The 15,358-nt window shown below is 32.2% G+C and overlaps 1 protein-coding gene across 1 annotated transcript in view; it reads left to right on the plus strand.

Annotated features, from left to right (window-relative positions):
• LOC127732641 (dedicator of cytokinesis protein 9-like) overlaps positions 1 to 15,358 on the plus strand; it is a 401,298-nt gene that overhangs the window by 211,423 nt on the left and 174,517 nt on the right. The window lies entirely within an intron of this gene.

Consider the following 15,358-nt stretch of genomic DNA (forward strand, 5'->3'; position numbering starts at 1 on the left):
CTGTAGGTCACCGTACGGCCTTCAACAATGAGCAAAGCTTTAACTACCTAGTCAGCTATAAAAGGCCCCGAAATGACAAATGTAAAACAATTAAAACGAGAAAACTAACGGTCTAATTCATGTACAAAATAATGAACGAAAAACAAATATGTAACACAGCAAATAACGACAACCACTGAATAACAGGCTTCAGACTTGGGACAGGCACATACATAATGTGGCGGGGTTAAACATGTTAGCGGGCGCCAACCCTCCCCTAACATTGGCTATGGTGGAATATTCCGTTGAAAAAGGCTTAACTCATCAGATGGATACAAATAGAAATACATCTAACAAAAACACAGACTGTATCAGACAAGTCTATGCTGTATCATACATGAAACTCATACGTAAGGAAGTGGGTCCCTTGATCCTCTAAATCCAGGTACCATAAATCCATCGCTGATGCTGAAAATGCCAATATTAGCGTGCTTATCAACTAGCTATCACTGATTTTATCACCAGATTCTCCTTAACATTACTTAATCACAACTTGAACATGTATAATCTATGCTTTTGTTAAGGGCATACGATACAGTTTTGATCCCATAATGAAATTTTGATGAATATTTGTATACCTTCATGTGCTACTTTTTGAGTAAATTGTGGTCGAAATTGCAGTTATTTGCTCAAAATTCGGATTTGTGGACGTATTTTTCCTTTCGACAGAAATACATAACTTTTTTGTTTAAAAAGATAAGCACAAGCTGTTTTTTTTTAAATTATTTGTAAATTCTGTTTTATATAAATGTCCTATAAATTTGTGCATTTTATTTTCACAAATAACTCATATTTTTCAAATGTTCATGAATGTAGAAAAAAACGTCATTTTTTGCTGTATATTCATCAAATTAAAAAAAATTGCATTATTGACTTTTTCATGAAAATTGGTACACATAATCTTCATACGTAATCAAACCAAATGTCATTTTAAAAAAGAGGGGTCCATAAACTCGTTTTAAAGTTAAATCAGTTTGAATGATAAAAAACAGTCGAAAACTGCATCGTTTCCCAGTATGTCACAGTTTGACGTCGCGAAAATAACAATTTACGTTAGCAACGTCATTACCTCCCTTGTAACTGTATCGTATGCCCTTAATCAATAAAACATGACAATGATGAAGGGGGCATATAATCTCAATGGGAATGATACATGTATGCTACTACTACTGATTATACAACCGCATTACACACATCATTGACCTAGCTACAGTAATTGGTTCACTTCAGTTCAACTGAACCAATCCAACTTTAACATGCAACAGTTTCAATTTCAATGGACCGTAACAGAGGGGAAAGGGCAAATAATCTCTATGGGAGAAATCATGAACTCACAAATGTTTGCCCTGAAATTAAATTAATTAGAAACTTCAACTTTTAAACTATGCAAAATCCATGGATACGAGATTTGCCAATATATGCATGCTTATACAACAGCATGCCAAATATATAAATTCTTCAACATTTCTGGAAACCATATAATTAAAATCAGATTTATATTTTTATATTGTGTAACACATACAGGATAATCACCCTGAAATGTAATTTAGAAAATACCATAACAATATGTTTTCACTGTATTACCTAACAAAAAATCTAATATGGTCACAAGAGATAAACGGTATCAGATTAGTACCAGTAAACCAATACAATCAAACCTGTCAGATATCAGTGTTTGCGTTTGAAGTTCCCCACAAGTATTTTATTTTGGTTCCGATCGGAGACACACCATGGACTAATGGTCATCATAGGCGGTCAAACGTTCATATTTAAAGCAAACGAGAACTTTTTCTTTTGTTCTATTTTCAAAAAGACACCAGAGACATAATTATTGGTACAATATATATGTCACTAAACACATGAACTGAAATGAAATCAAACCAAGAAATATTCTATAGGTGATATTTACTAAGTGTTGTTATTTAATCGTGATAGAATTTGCTATTGTAGGATGTACATGGTAAAAATTGAATACATGTCAATTTTCACCTTCCGAAAATATTCTTTCACCCACTGATCATATTTTCTGTATCTGTTATGGTTTTTAAGTGATGACCTTATTTCACTATTATGTTTATTTTCGGCCATGGTGGGCCTGGTGGTCACATTGTCATATAAAAAAATAAGCTATATTCTACACACCATGAAAAAGTATAAGGTCGACAGAGAATAACACCGTACGATGGCTTATTTGGTATTTCAGGAGGCAGGATGAGCCAAGAAAAAGTTTGAATTTGTTGATTATTATTTGTACACATTGTTTGCTGGATACATATTACTAGTAATTGTTTTTGTAGTCATTTGAGTTTTTTCTAAATCTAAAACATACTTTTTTCTTAAGCTTTTGACAGTTATGTCAGGTCAACATTGGTATCATTTTGATGAAACATTTAAAATATGAAGTCACAGATAACACTTTGTGTATACATTTTTTACCTCAATGTCCAAATTGTTATCAGCAGGTTAAATCTTTGCAATGTTGCAAAGCACAACACAAATTTTTAAAAGTGTTGGGACAGACTGAATATTCCTGCATCATTTGATTCCATTTCATTTGTTCTTGAAAACTGGGACCATTTGTATAAAACCTAGTTGAAAATAAACCAAAAGTCAATATCCTATTGGGTTCTCATGTTAATTGTCATTGCCTTTGGTGGCTATTTTGAATTATCTGTTGACCCAAATTAGTACCTATTGTGAATATGAAGTTGTAATTGGCTGTTATGTTTAGTTTCAGTGAGTTTGTTGGTTTAAAAGGAAGCCTTGCTAGTTGGTTCTCTTGTTGGAATTATTTTACACTTTATTATCTTTGTGTCTTTCATAGATTGCTACACAAGGCCATACATAACTGTGACCTGTATTTTCTAACATTTACTTTGGTCTCTGGTGGAAAGTTGTCTCATTGGCAATCATACCATATCTCCCTATTTTATATTGATAATCATACAGATCCAAGGAAATAGAAGCTACGAGTATCATTCTATTAAACATACAAAATTTTTGAGAAAGGCAATTCTGTACTTTTGGATATATGGTATGTTAATAGACAATTTTAGTCAACTTGAACTTTCACATAGACAGTTAATTTTTATGTGAGCCTGTCTGTTTTATTTAAATGGTTGACAAAATCATTTATCCATTTCATATCCTTGTGACATTAAAATATTCTGAGCATACATGTAACATGACATGGGAAGAAAGATAGTCAAACATATCAAATAATTCTTATATTTGGGATACTACATGTGACTGTAATATATATGTTAGTATTTTCATTATAGCAGGTCTAATAACCACTTGACTTGGTTAAAAGATTTCTTGGATTCCATGAAAAGGAATGCTTTCATTTTTGATATGCAGCTTGAAATTGTTGTGTTGATGCCTATTAGCAATTTTAAGATCCGCCATGTCTGCTGTGCAGCTACATCTTGTTTCCTGGTATTTTAGAATTAATTGCATGCAGCCACAAAGGTCCAGACCTGGTATTGTTCTTTTTTTTTTTCTATTTTTTTATGCTCTTGTTAAAACAGTTTTAAAATTTTCAACATCTTTTTTGGTAGCTCATTTTTGCCTGAAAAAGAGAAGAGTCATATAGATATTTTGATAATATAAATCAAGAATAAACAAAACTAGCATGTAATTATATAAAGATCAGTTGCGGATCCAGAAAGTTTCATAAGAGGGGGCCCACTGACTGCCTAAGAGGGGGCCACTCCAGTCATGCTTCAGTGATTCCCTATATAATCAAACAAATTTTTCCAACAAAAGGGGGGGGGGGGCGGCCGCTGCCCCCCTTAATCCGCCTCTGAAGATAAAATTGTCTTACTGTTACTGATGATTCATTTTAATATCAATTGTGTATACAACAGAGGAAAACAGTCCAATAAAATTATATTTTCTAGAAATATGTAAAATGAGTAATGTACTATTAACACACAAGTATATTTGCCTTGCTTATATACATAAATGACAAAAAAGTGTTTTTTCAACTGAACTATAGAACTCTTATAAATGATTGTACATTCTAATAGGCTGATACGTCATTTCTAATAATTATATCATATATGTACTTACACCTTAAATTCAAAACGGTGACCTATAATTGTTAATTTCTGTGTCATTTGGTCTCTTGTAGAGAGTTGTCTCATTGGCAATCATACCACATCTTCTTTTTTATATTATCAGACTCTCTGTATGTACATGTATCTATTTCTTTCCATTTCGCATACCTCTGCAATCAGAACAGCATCTGCAACAACCAAAATTTAAAGGTGTGAAAAAAAAAATGGAAATTTTCAAAGTGCAATGATATCAAAACAGCAAAGATAATGAATATTAGAGATGTGCCATTTTGCACATATACATGTACCAAGGGGAAACTCCTTTCAAAGCTATATTATTGATTGCATTAAATACAAAATAGGGATAATAGGGCGCAAAAAGCCAAGACTTTTGCAGAAAATCCAGCCTTTAATACAGAGGTTTTCGTTATAAAATTTTAAACATAGATTGCTCACTTGGTTGGCCATGATGTGCTAGCTTTTGTTATTTACAAATAGGCCTAAACAACCTTTACATTCCAAAAAAAACCCTCGTGTTGAGCCACTTAAGTCGAGCGCACCCAAGAAGGTGTACTTGAATTGGTCCATATTTATATTTGTTCTAACCAATGTTTTGATTTATAAACTTGTCCTAAGGAAATCATTGCTAGCACTGCATGCAATAATAATGCTCTATCTATCAAGCATAGAATGGTCAAATATTAGAGTACAAGGGAAAGGCTGGATTTTCTTTAAAATTTCCATGTTTAGCATTGAAACAAAAAAAGGGTACATAATCCTTAAAGAGCTCTAATTAAGAGCTCATGTTCCTTGTTATCAATATTCATATATGCAACCCGACTTTAAATAAAGATTACTTTACTATACTTTACTTTAAAGACTATGAGACAAACTTGTCATATAATCAGACATATTATTTCAAACAAAGCTGTCCAGTCATTTTTTTTTATGGTCATGATCATGGATTAAAAAAATTCTGAGTAAATACTTAAAAGTTAATAACTTTAGTTGCCTTTATGAAATGAGCAAAAATGCTTACCATGTGCAATACAAAGATTTAATATTGACCTGACAATTAAACAATGACTGAGTCTGAGAGTACAACATAGTACATTTTTGTAAAAAATATACATGACTATATGATATATCAAGCAATGTAAGTTATATAATAAAATCTAGGATGTTATTCACTTACATTCTGCCAACACTTAAAGTAGGACTTATTTCTATGATTCGTCATGACTGTGTGGTAAACAATTTGTGAGGTGGTGTTTGATTAGCATATCAATAGAACAACAGCAATGTCAACATGCAACTGCAAACTCGTTATTTTGTTGATTGATTTTATTTGTGTCATTAAATATCGAGTAGTAGAACTTTATACACCATTTGTAATGGATAGTATGTCAAATAATATAATAGTTTATCTTTTTATGTCATTTTCTTGAAAAAAGTTGAAATCGCAAGTAACTTGCGATTTCGTTTTAATAATTTTCAATAGCACAACTTTTTGATCGTCTGGTTAAAATGTTTTTACAGTGCGATTATTATTGTCATAAAGATAGATCGCAAGAGTATGTTATGAAATATTATGTGGCAAACTTATGTGTCATTCTGATATGTACGATCCGCTAAATCAACCTTTTTGTAAACGGAAAACTTGATCTCCATAGCATAAACATGGCGTTTGCATTAGGGTAATGAGTTGTTTACTGCATGTGGTGAGATTCAACTTCTTTACATCCGACATGACAGTGGTCAGATATTCACAGACAACTATAGGCTTATAAACATTTATCCATACATTCGAAAGTGCATTTGGCTTTCTTCCAAAACATTTTATACAATAATTTCCGAAAAATCAAGTTAACCAAAAGGTAATTTGACAAGCATAAAACCATTCAAACAAAATGTGCTCTGTACCTTTTCACTTTCTATGAACGGGTTGCAGTAACAACCTTGTAACCGCTTTATATAATCATCATAATCATCATATTAACATTTGCTTTGACATGTGCTAGTGAATCTGATATTTCCTGCTTGACTCTGTAGAATAGTGTGATATAGCATAAACTTTTATGTGTTTATATATATATATTTGTTGTGTATATAACATTTTAACAATACTACTACGAGCAGAAATTTTGAATAACTATTTTGTGTATGCTATCACTGACAAACCGTATACCTCTACTATAACTGATATACATACATGTCTATACTGCAAATTAAAAAACAGACAAGCAAACTCATAGCTGAAGAATCCAATTTAGACCCAAGTCTCTATCAACCGGAAATATATCTTATCACAGACAGTAAAGGCAACTATATAAAACCTGTGATACCAGGGTGATTTAGATCCTCTATATATATATTCTCTGAAAAAGGTGCGACTATACATTCAAACATAGTCAACACAGCTGTACGAAACATACAAACAACCACAAATCCTATAGTATTTCTCTGGTTTGGTACATGTGAGATATTAAAAAAAAAACTGGTAAATTTTCAGACATCATCAATCATCCCTATCAATCTATTGAACAACTATTAACAGAGTATAGAACAGTGAAAAATAACATACTCCTTGCCAATCCATCCGCCACTGTTATAGCAATTGATTGTCCATATTTCTCAATCTATATCTGGAATCAATCTCGAGGTTATCAATTCAATACTGAAAGTACAATCCGATACAAAGATACGGATACCAAGTTAAAATCTGCTATCAATTATTTCAACCAACAGTTAACTCATCTCAATAGAAACGCATTGGTGCCACATATTGCCCAAGACCAAGTTATCTCATCAAAACAACGTCGACGCTCCATAACTCAATATAAAATCAGCTTCAAATCATTAGTTGACGGTATACACCCAAAACATCCTATTTCTCGCCTCTGGCTACACCGATTGGTTAAGTTAGCAAGAAACCTCAGAAACAACCAGTGAACAAGGGAAGCCCTATTCACTGTCTCTCCTGCTCTACCTGTTAAATATATGAAGAGGATATTCCCATGAATAAGTGCTACAATCTTACAAGTATCTGATTTATAGTTAGATTTTAATATTTGGAATATTTTAAAGGATCGAAACTCATCACAAAAATATTTTAATAGCTGTAAAATCCATTTTTTCTTGGAAATATTTTTAGCTCATACAATTTCCGTTGTATTTGACCTGTTTTTTTACCTACAACATATTAATCAAAAACGAAAGGTTCAACACTATATGAATAAGGGAAGCCCTGTTCAATATATAGTGTACCATATTGGACAACACGAAGGACACTTAATCTGATATTTCATTTCTAATAAAGATTATACTGGTCACATAGAGATTACATATGAGTAACGAGAATTATTCTATTTCTTAAATTTTAATATTTTATGACAACAAACGAGCCAGTTTAGGTGAAAAAGGGAGGCCCTATTCACAAACAACACTCTAAGGATACCTAATCTCTATACAGTGAGCATAGATTTTAATCATCGGTTTAGTTTTAGATATACATGTAGAATTATTGTAAATATAGATACATTTTGGCAGTTTTACCGCATACACTTATACAAAATCTGAGAGAGTTTTTCTAAACATCAAGCTAAAAACTCATATAAAGAAAAGGACATATATATAAAACAAACTAAAGAAAGGAAAATGGACTCAATCATGAATGATAAATCTGACACACCTGATACATCAATAGCAAACCACTCACTGAACAAAACAACTAGTTCGGATGAATGTAGACGACAAAAAACTTTCACTTTAAATTTGGATAAAGCAGTCTCAAAGAAACTTCTGGCTACGAAAAGAGAAGTACATATTGTTTACGAACAAACAAAATGTGGAGTAGTGGGCACTGCGGATGCAGTTACATTTGAACTCATAAAAAATGCCATCCCTCATTACTTTAACACAAAAATAGCAAATAATCGTCATGTGAAGGTAACAGAAGATCAGGATAGAAGGGGTCTTACTGTCAGTAAGGTAATTAAAGTATTTGAGAAAGAACAACATCAATATACTATTACACTATATTACACGAATTGCAAATTTTTGGTTAATGGAAGAGCAGTCCCTTTCTTCACAAAAGAAGACATACCAGAAATACACAAAATCATAAAAGAGGTAGTCCAAATGGCAACAAAGTGAATCTAAAATCACTAAACGAGAAACTAGAAAAAGAACTATATAAACTATCTGGTTTAGAACAAACACCTCAAGATGAAACCAATTTACCAACTCAACAACCTATAATGGACCAACCCTGCAAAATTATACAAGATCAAAACGGTGCTAAATGTAGCAAATGTAAGCGAAATGTACAAACAAGGGCATTTTTTTTGTGACAAAGGTCAACACTGGATTCACTATAGATGCCCAAAACTGTCTGAATCTGAAATACAAACTGTTGAAAAACTATCTGAAATAGACTATTACACATGTAAGCTATGCTTAACAGATAACCAGACAAACAACATAATAGGATCAAACACAGTAAAGTTCATAGCTAATGCAATTATGGACTCTAATCAATCAGACAAGAATGACAACTGTCATGATAGAATACAGGCTCTATTAGACGAAGAAGTACACAACGTATGCAACATATGCAATAACATTATTGATACTCAAGTTATACGTTGCTCAACATGCACTCAACCATGTCATATTTACTGTGCATCATATAATGGTTTCGAATATACTTGTGTAAGCTGTGAAATAAACATTGATCCAGACGAACAAACAAAAGTAATGACAATAACGTCTCCAACGCAGGCAAGTGCCTCACAGCATACTTCAAAAAATCCAGGGTCTGATTTAAGTCAAGAGAACTGTATACTATCAAACTCTATAACATCGGTACCCACAACATGTACCAATGTCTCTGCTCAAGACGACTCCTTACGATGTAACAATGGGATAATTAGCCAAAACAACTATGTAGATCCTGAGACCATCAACCAAACTACTCAACAACCAAATACAGATGGTGATTTATCCAAGAAAACAAAAGAGCTCAAAATTAGTGACTTAAAGCAGAGAGAACAAAAATTAAAGAAAAGAGAGGAAGAACTAAAGATAAGAGAAAAACTAAATGAAGAAATGCAAACGGAAAGAATATGGTTACAATCCTACGTCACAAAACTCAAAATGAAAATTAATGAGTTAGAAAACTCAAATAAAATATTACCAAAAAAATGTGAGCTGATCAACCTCACAGACGATAAACAAAATCAACATACTCCTCATGATCATGGTTCCTCAAGCAAATATATTGAACAAACAGTTGCGAAGTTACATGAGAAAGTCTCGGGATTTATCCTCCAACAGATGGATACCCAATTTGACAACATTATCAACCAATTTAATGAAAATGTCAATAATACCTGTAACTCGCAGCCTACTAATCAAAGGAATACAAGATGTACTGACAACTCTGATATAAAAAATGGTACACCAATCATCCAAGAATCACCAATGACTGGTTTCGCTCCTACAAGTAACAAAGCAGTACCGAGGTCAAAAACAGCGACTACAAGTAATCAATCTAGTTACAGTTTACAAACTCAATATTAAGGCATACGTTGCAAGAAACCCCAAATAGTTAATACTAGTATACCACCGACTCCGCTATGGGGACAACCTATATATTGTAATGAACAAACGTCAATACCTATACATCAACCTCTATACAATGGGTACATAAACCAAATACCTCAAACAACTACAGTCAACAGAGGTCCATACTATAACAATCCTCAGCATTCATCACAGAATAACTACATGGAAAGAAAGTCCCATTTGACTGCTCCAAATTCCTTCCATAATATGTTTGATCAACCACCTCAACAAAACCAGAATCATATTTTAGGGATTCGACAAAACCAACTATAACTTGTCCAACTCCTATTAAGATGACTCCACAGCAAAGTGAACTACGAATTTTATCTTTTAATTGTAAAAAATATAAAAAAAGACTATATTCGATCATGAACTTAATCTGCTAGATGAATTAAATTCCCATTTTTGTGGCAAAGGAAAGTCGATTGACTCTGGGAAAAACACATGTGATTTAATGATAAAGTCAGTTAGAGGATATGGAGGTGTGGCCATAATATGGGATCGCTCAATTGATCAGTATGTAAAACCCATAATTGATGGAAACAATAAAATTCAATGTATCGAACTAGCCCTAAAAAATCCGATTTTATTAGTTTCTGCATATTTGCCAACAAAAGCAGAAAATGACAAATTTGAAGAGTTTAGTGAATGTATAGACCAACTATTTGAGATTATTAAAAAATATGAGCTTACACACAATCTTGTAATTGGAGGAGATTTCAATAAGGACATTTCAAAAATAAATAACCCAAGAAGAGCATTAAAATTGAAAAAAATTAATAGATGAATGTAACATGAAAGTAGACTTTAAAGATCCAACCTTCATCAATGTTAAAGGAGAAGAAATCTCTGAAATCGATTACTTCATATACAAGACAGAAGTCATTCACAAAACCTCAAGATTAACTGATGTAGTATCTAATGTATCTGATCATCATCTGATCAAGATCACACTTCCATGTAAATTTTTAAAGAAAGAAGACATATTAGAAAGTAATGTGCAATCAAGAATTAGATGGGACAAAGTTGATATTAATAAATATACTAATATTATAACACAAGAAACTCCTATGCTAAAGGAAAAATTACAGAATCAGCAAAATTCAGTTACGACCACAATAGAACAAACCATGGAAATGCTTTCAAATACAGCTAAGAAATGCTCCGCTCAAAAAACGTATGGGAAAAACAAACTGAAATTAAAACTATGGAATCCGGAGATAAAGCATATTTTGTATCAGAATAAAATAGCATACAAGAACTGGAAAAATGCGGATAGACCGAATGACCCTGAACATCCATTGGTTATAGATAAAAAGGAAACTAGAAAACTATTTAGAACTGTACTGAAAAAAGAAGAAAATAAGCGCAAACACATAGAAAGAGACAGAATTATAACTGCAAATACGCAGAATAAAAGACTGTTTCACCAACGTATTAAAAAAACAAAGAAATAACAAAAACATCTTTATTAATGATTTACATGTATCAGATAAAACATGTGAAAATGAGGAGGTGATCAATGGTTGGCTCAATAATTTTAAAACCTTTCCTGAACCAATCAGAATAGTACATATGACTTCAAACATCAGAAACTATGTGATGTAGATTATTAAGCAATAAAATACCTATGCAAGCAAGCTTCACCTAGAATAGTTACAAAACCAGAACTCCTTGAAACAATCAAATCTATAAATACAGGAAAATCAGAATATATCTTTGGTCTGTCAATTGGGCATATTCTAAATGCAGCAGATGACTTCACAGATTATCTACTTTATCTGGTTAATATCATCATTCATGATAAATTAATACCTGAAATAATTAAATTATGATTATTATCTCCTATATTTAAAAACAAAGGAAGTAAGAATGACTCCAAGAACTATAGAGGAATTGTTGTGTTACCCATTATATGTAAAATCCTTGAATACATCGCCAGATTAGACTTTAGACCAATATTACTTGAGAAACAATCCCCACTACAACGAGGATTTACACCAAATACTTGCCCTTTAAATGCAGCAATTATATTTGAAGAAATATACAGAGAGTACACCGACTGTAATAGTCCTTTTTACATTGCGCTACTCGATGCTAAGTCGGCATTTGATGTCGTCATCATAAATATGTTGATGAGAAAGTTATTTTTACTAGATATAGACCCAGCAACTTGGTCTATAATTGACGAATTTTATAATAAAACAAGCTGTAGTATCAAATGGAAGAATCAATTATCCCAGGAATTTAAAGTCTACCAAGGGGTCAAACAAGGCGGATTGTTAAGCACTGACTTGTATAAACTATACATAGAAGACTTGTTATCATTATATGAAAACTCGACATTAGGATGTAAGATAGGTAACATCAATATCAATGCCGTTGCATGCGCAGATGACATTGCACTACTTAGTGATAATCCTTATGGTCTACAAATTTTGGTTAACCATGCCTTATTATACTCTACAACCGCAAAAAGTGTCATTATTCAAGAAGTGAACAAAGCAAAGAAATCAGCTAATCACAACTGGAATTTCAATCTTGATAACAAAGAAATGCCAAATTTGGACAAATCCGCACATTTAGGAATAATTCGCTCAACAACTAAGTCAAAATCAGATACTCTCAATATAGAACAAAATATCACAAAAGCTCGCAGAACAGCCTACAGTTTACTATCAGCCGGTTTTTATGGGAATAACGGTCTAGATCCGATAACATCTGTATCAATATATAAGACATACATCCAACCTGTCTTGACGTATGGTCTAGAAGTAGTATATCCAAACTCAACAAATATGCAAAAACTAGAGCAGTTTCAAAAAACAACATTAAAGAAAATTCTGTCATTACCTCCAAATACCCAAGATCCAGCAATCTACATTATTTCAGGTTTACTTCCTATAGAAGCACAAATTGACACAAAATGTCTAACCTTATTCAATAACATATGCAGACAAAATAATAGTTCAAAAGAAAAACAACTTGCATATAGACAGCTGCTTATCAAACCAGACAACAACAATAGTTGGTATATAGCCATCAAGAAATTGTTATATAAATATGACTTTTTTTGATAGCATTCAATTCCTTGACAATCCACCGAAGAAATTTGAATGGAAAAATATCATACAGAAAAAAGTAGATTTGTATTGGATCCATAAAATAATTCAAAACATTAGATCTTATCCCACGTTGACATATTTGAATTGTGATATATTTTTACAAAGGAAAAATCATCCAATTATTGATCTCAATAATGAGAATAATCCGTCAAAAGGTGCGCTATCGATTGCGATCAAACTTAAATTAGTCACCTGAACTTTTATGACACAAAACAAACGTGCTAGCTTTACAAAAAGTGAATCTCCTTTATGTAAACTCTGTGATGATGAAGACGAAGACATTGAACATCTATTATTAAAATGTAAGGTTCTAGAACCTATAAGAAGTCCCTTCATAAATCAAATTGAAGATAATATACTTAAAGATGCGTCCATTTCCTTCTATAAACTGTCTGCAAACACTCAGACACAATTAATTATTGATTGTACTAAACTTAGACATCAGAATTCAGATTTATTAATGGATAGAAAACCAGAACAACTATGTGAATTAATATCCAGAAAATTGTGCTATGCACTGCAAAATATAAGAGCCAGAACCATAAGTATGCAGAAGAAACATTCAAAATAAGTGTATACTGATTGAGTATTGAATTGATTTAACAGAACTAGTGATAACAATTAAACAAACAATTGCGTACTTGTATATAAACTGTATATATATATTTGTATGATATTCTGGATGGTGGAGGGTCATATATACTATTGTACTCTACTAAGAGGTTGTCCTGAAGGACGGAGAAAGATTCAGCGGTAAGGTAAGGTAAAGTCGGTAAAAGTGGTAACCCGAACCCGATCCGGAATTTGCCGGAAATTCGCCGAACCGGAAATCTAAATTATATATATTATGTTCTTTGTATTTCGTTTTTTCTACAAAAGTTTATGCATTTGATGTATAATTAAATTTTATCATTCAATTTTTTTTATTGTTTTATTTTTAGATTTAAGTGTGATTCCTCGGAATTTTTATATTTAATTTATTTAAAACTTTTATAAAAATGAATTGCTTAATATATTCCGGTGATATTATTCTATTATCCTCCACTGCAAAGGCCTCCAAGCCTAACTTAATATAGAGATAGTAATGCCTGGTATCTGACCTTTTATGGTAGCGAAATCTGGGTCACTTAATTCAAATACAGCAAGATTACTATCACCATACAATTTATATTCACATCTAATAAGCGGAAAACTGCATGTAAAGTTTTGTAAATATATTTTAGGGTACATAAAAATAGTAATCGGAAATGTCACAAAATTCCTAGAAAAAATTCACAGGAAAAAAGTCACAATATATGATTGAGTAAAGTATGTTGGAATGCACATGTTAATCATTATGTTCATGTATGAAAAAAAAAACATTAAAATGTTTTTTTGAATGCATGGTATAAAATTGTAATACACTTGTATCAGATTAGTTATTGTAAAAGGTAGATTTTTAAATGTTTATAGGAAATATAAAAAAGATGTGGAATGATTGCCAATGAGACAACCTGCATGGTCATGTGCACCATATAACAATTTTCATACGAAAACTAATGTGACTTTTTTACTATGACTGTGTTTCCGTGACTTTATTTTCTGTGACTTTTTTTCCCTGAGTTTAAAAAAAACCCACCAACTTTCCTGTATTGACAGAACTAGGTCATTTCCCACTATGATTTTATAAAAAATATTCTTTTATATTGGAACCGACTTGAGCATGTAGATAAATTTCTCTTGCTAGAGAATGCATATGAATACATCTAGAAATTTTACAATTAATGCAAATTGTCTTGATATGGATCACTCCAACGTATACTGCAAAATGTTCCGATTGTTACTAAAAGGGGGATTTTATACCTGCTCTAACTATCATGCGAATATCAGTTATTGTGATCAAAATAATAAAATGCAAAATAAAGACAAGTTGAGATATGCTTTTTGTTTTCATTTGTAAACCTGCGTTTTAGGGTATTTAAATATTTCAGTTATATATTAAAGAAGTCGTTCGCTGTGCAAGATGTATAATATATCTCACCGACCGTGCGACACCTTCATGGTAGAAATAGGACAATTAGGACCATGTTATCAGCACTTTTTTGCAGCATTTCTATGAGGAGTTCATAGCACTATTGCCTTCTTCAAGGCAAATTTTCAGCCTCTATTGATCACACAATTGTTTTCAGTGGAGGTTCAAATTTTCCCTCCTTCATCCTGGTCAGCCTACATTGTTATAGTTATTCGTTTGTTCTCGTTCTGAATGTGCATGAAATATTTTAACACTGGACGTTAAACAAACAATGATCTATCTACAACACATGGTAAAAATCACCGATAATTACAAGCAACTCCTTTCAGAAAGTGAACTTTCAAATAAACCAACCGAACGAACGAGACAAGTATAGGACAGTCTGACTTGATACAGTCACAGATCGTGATGAAGTGAAATCAATTGTACGGACACACGAACGATTTATTTCTATACTTCGCACCAATTTCCATATTTTTCCAAAATTAACCTTG

The sequence above is a fragment of the Mytilus californianus genome, unplaced genomic scaffold (genome assembly GCF_021869535.1).
Source record: "Mytilus californianus isolate M0D057914Y unplaced genomic scaffold, xbMytCali1.0.p SCAF_26, whole genome shotgun sequence".
Classification (NCBI taxonomy): Eukaryota; Metazoa; Mollusca; class Bivalvia; order Mytilida; family Mytilidae; genus Mytilus; species Mytilus californianus.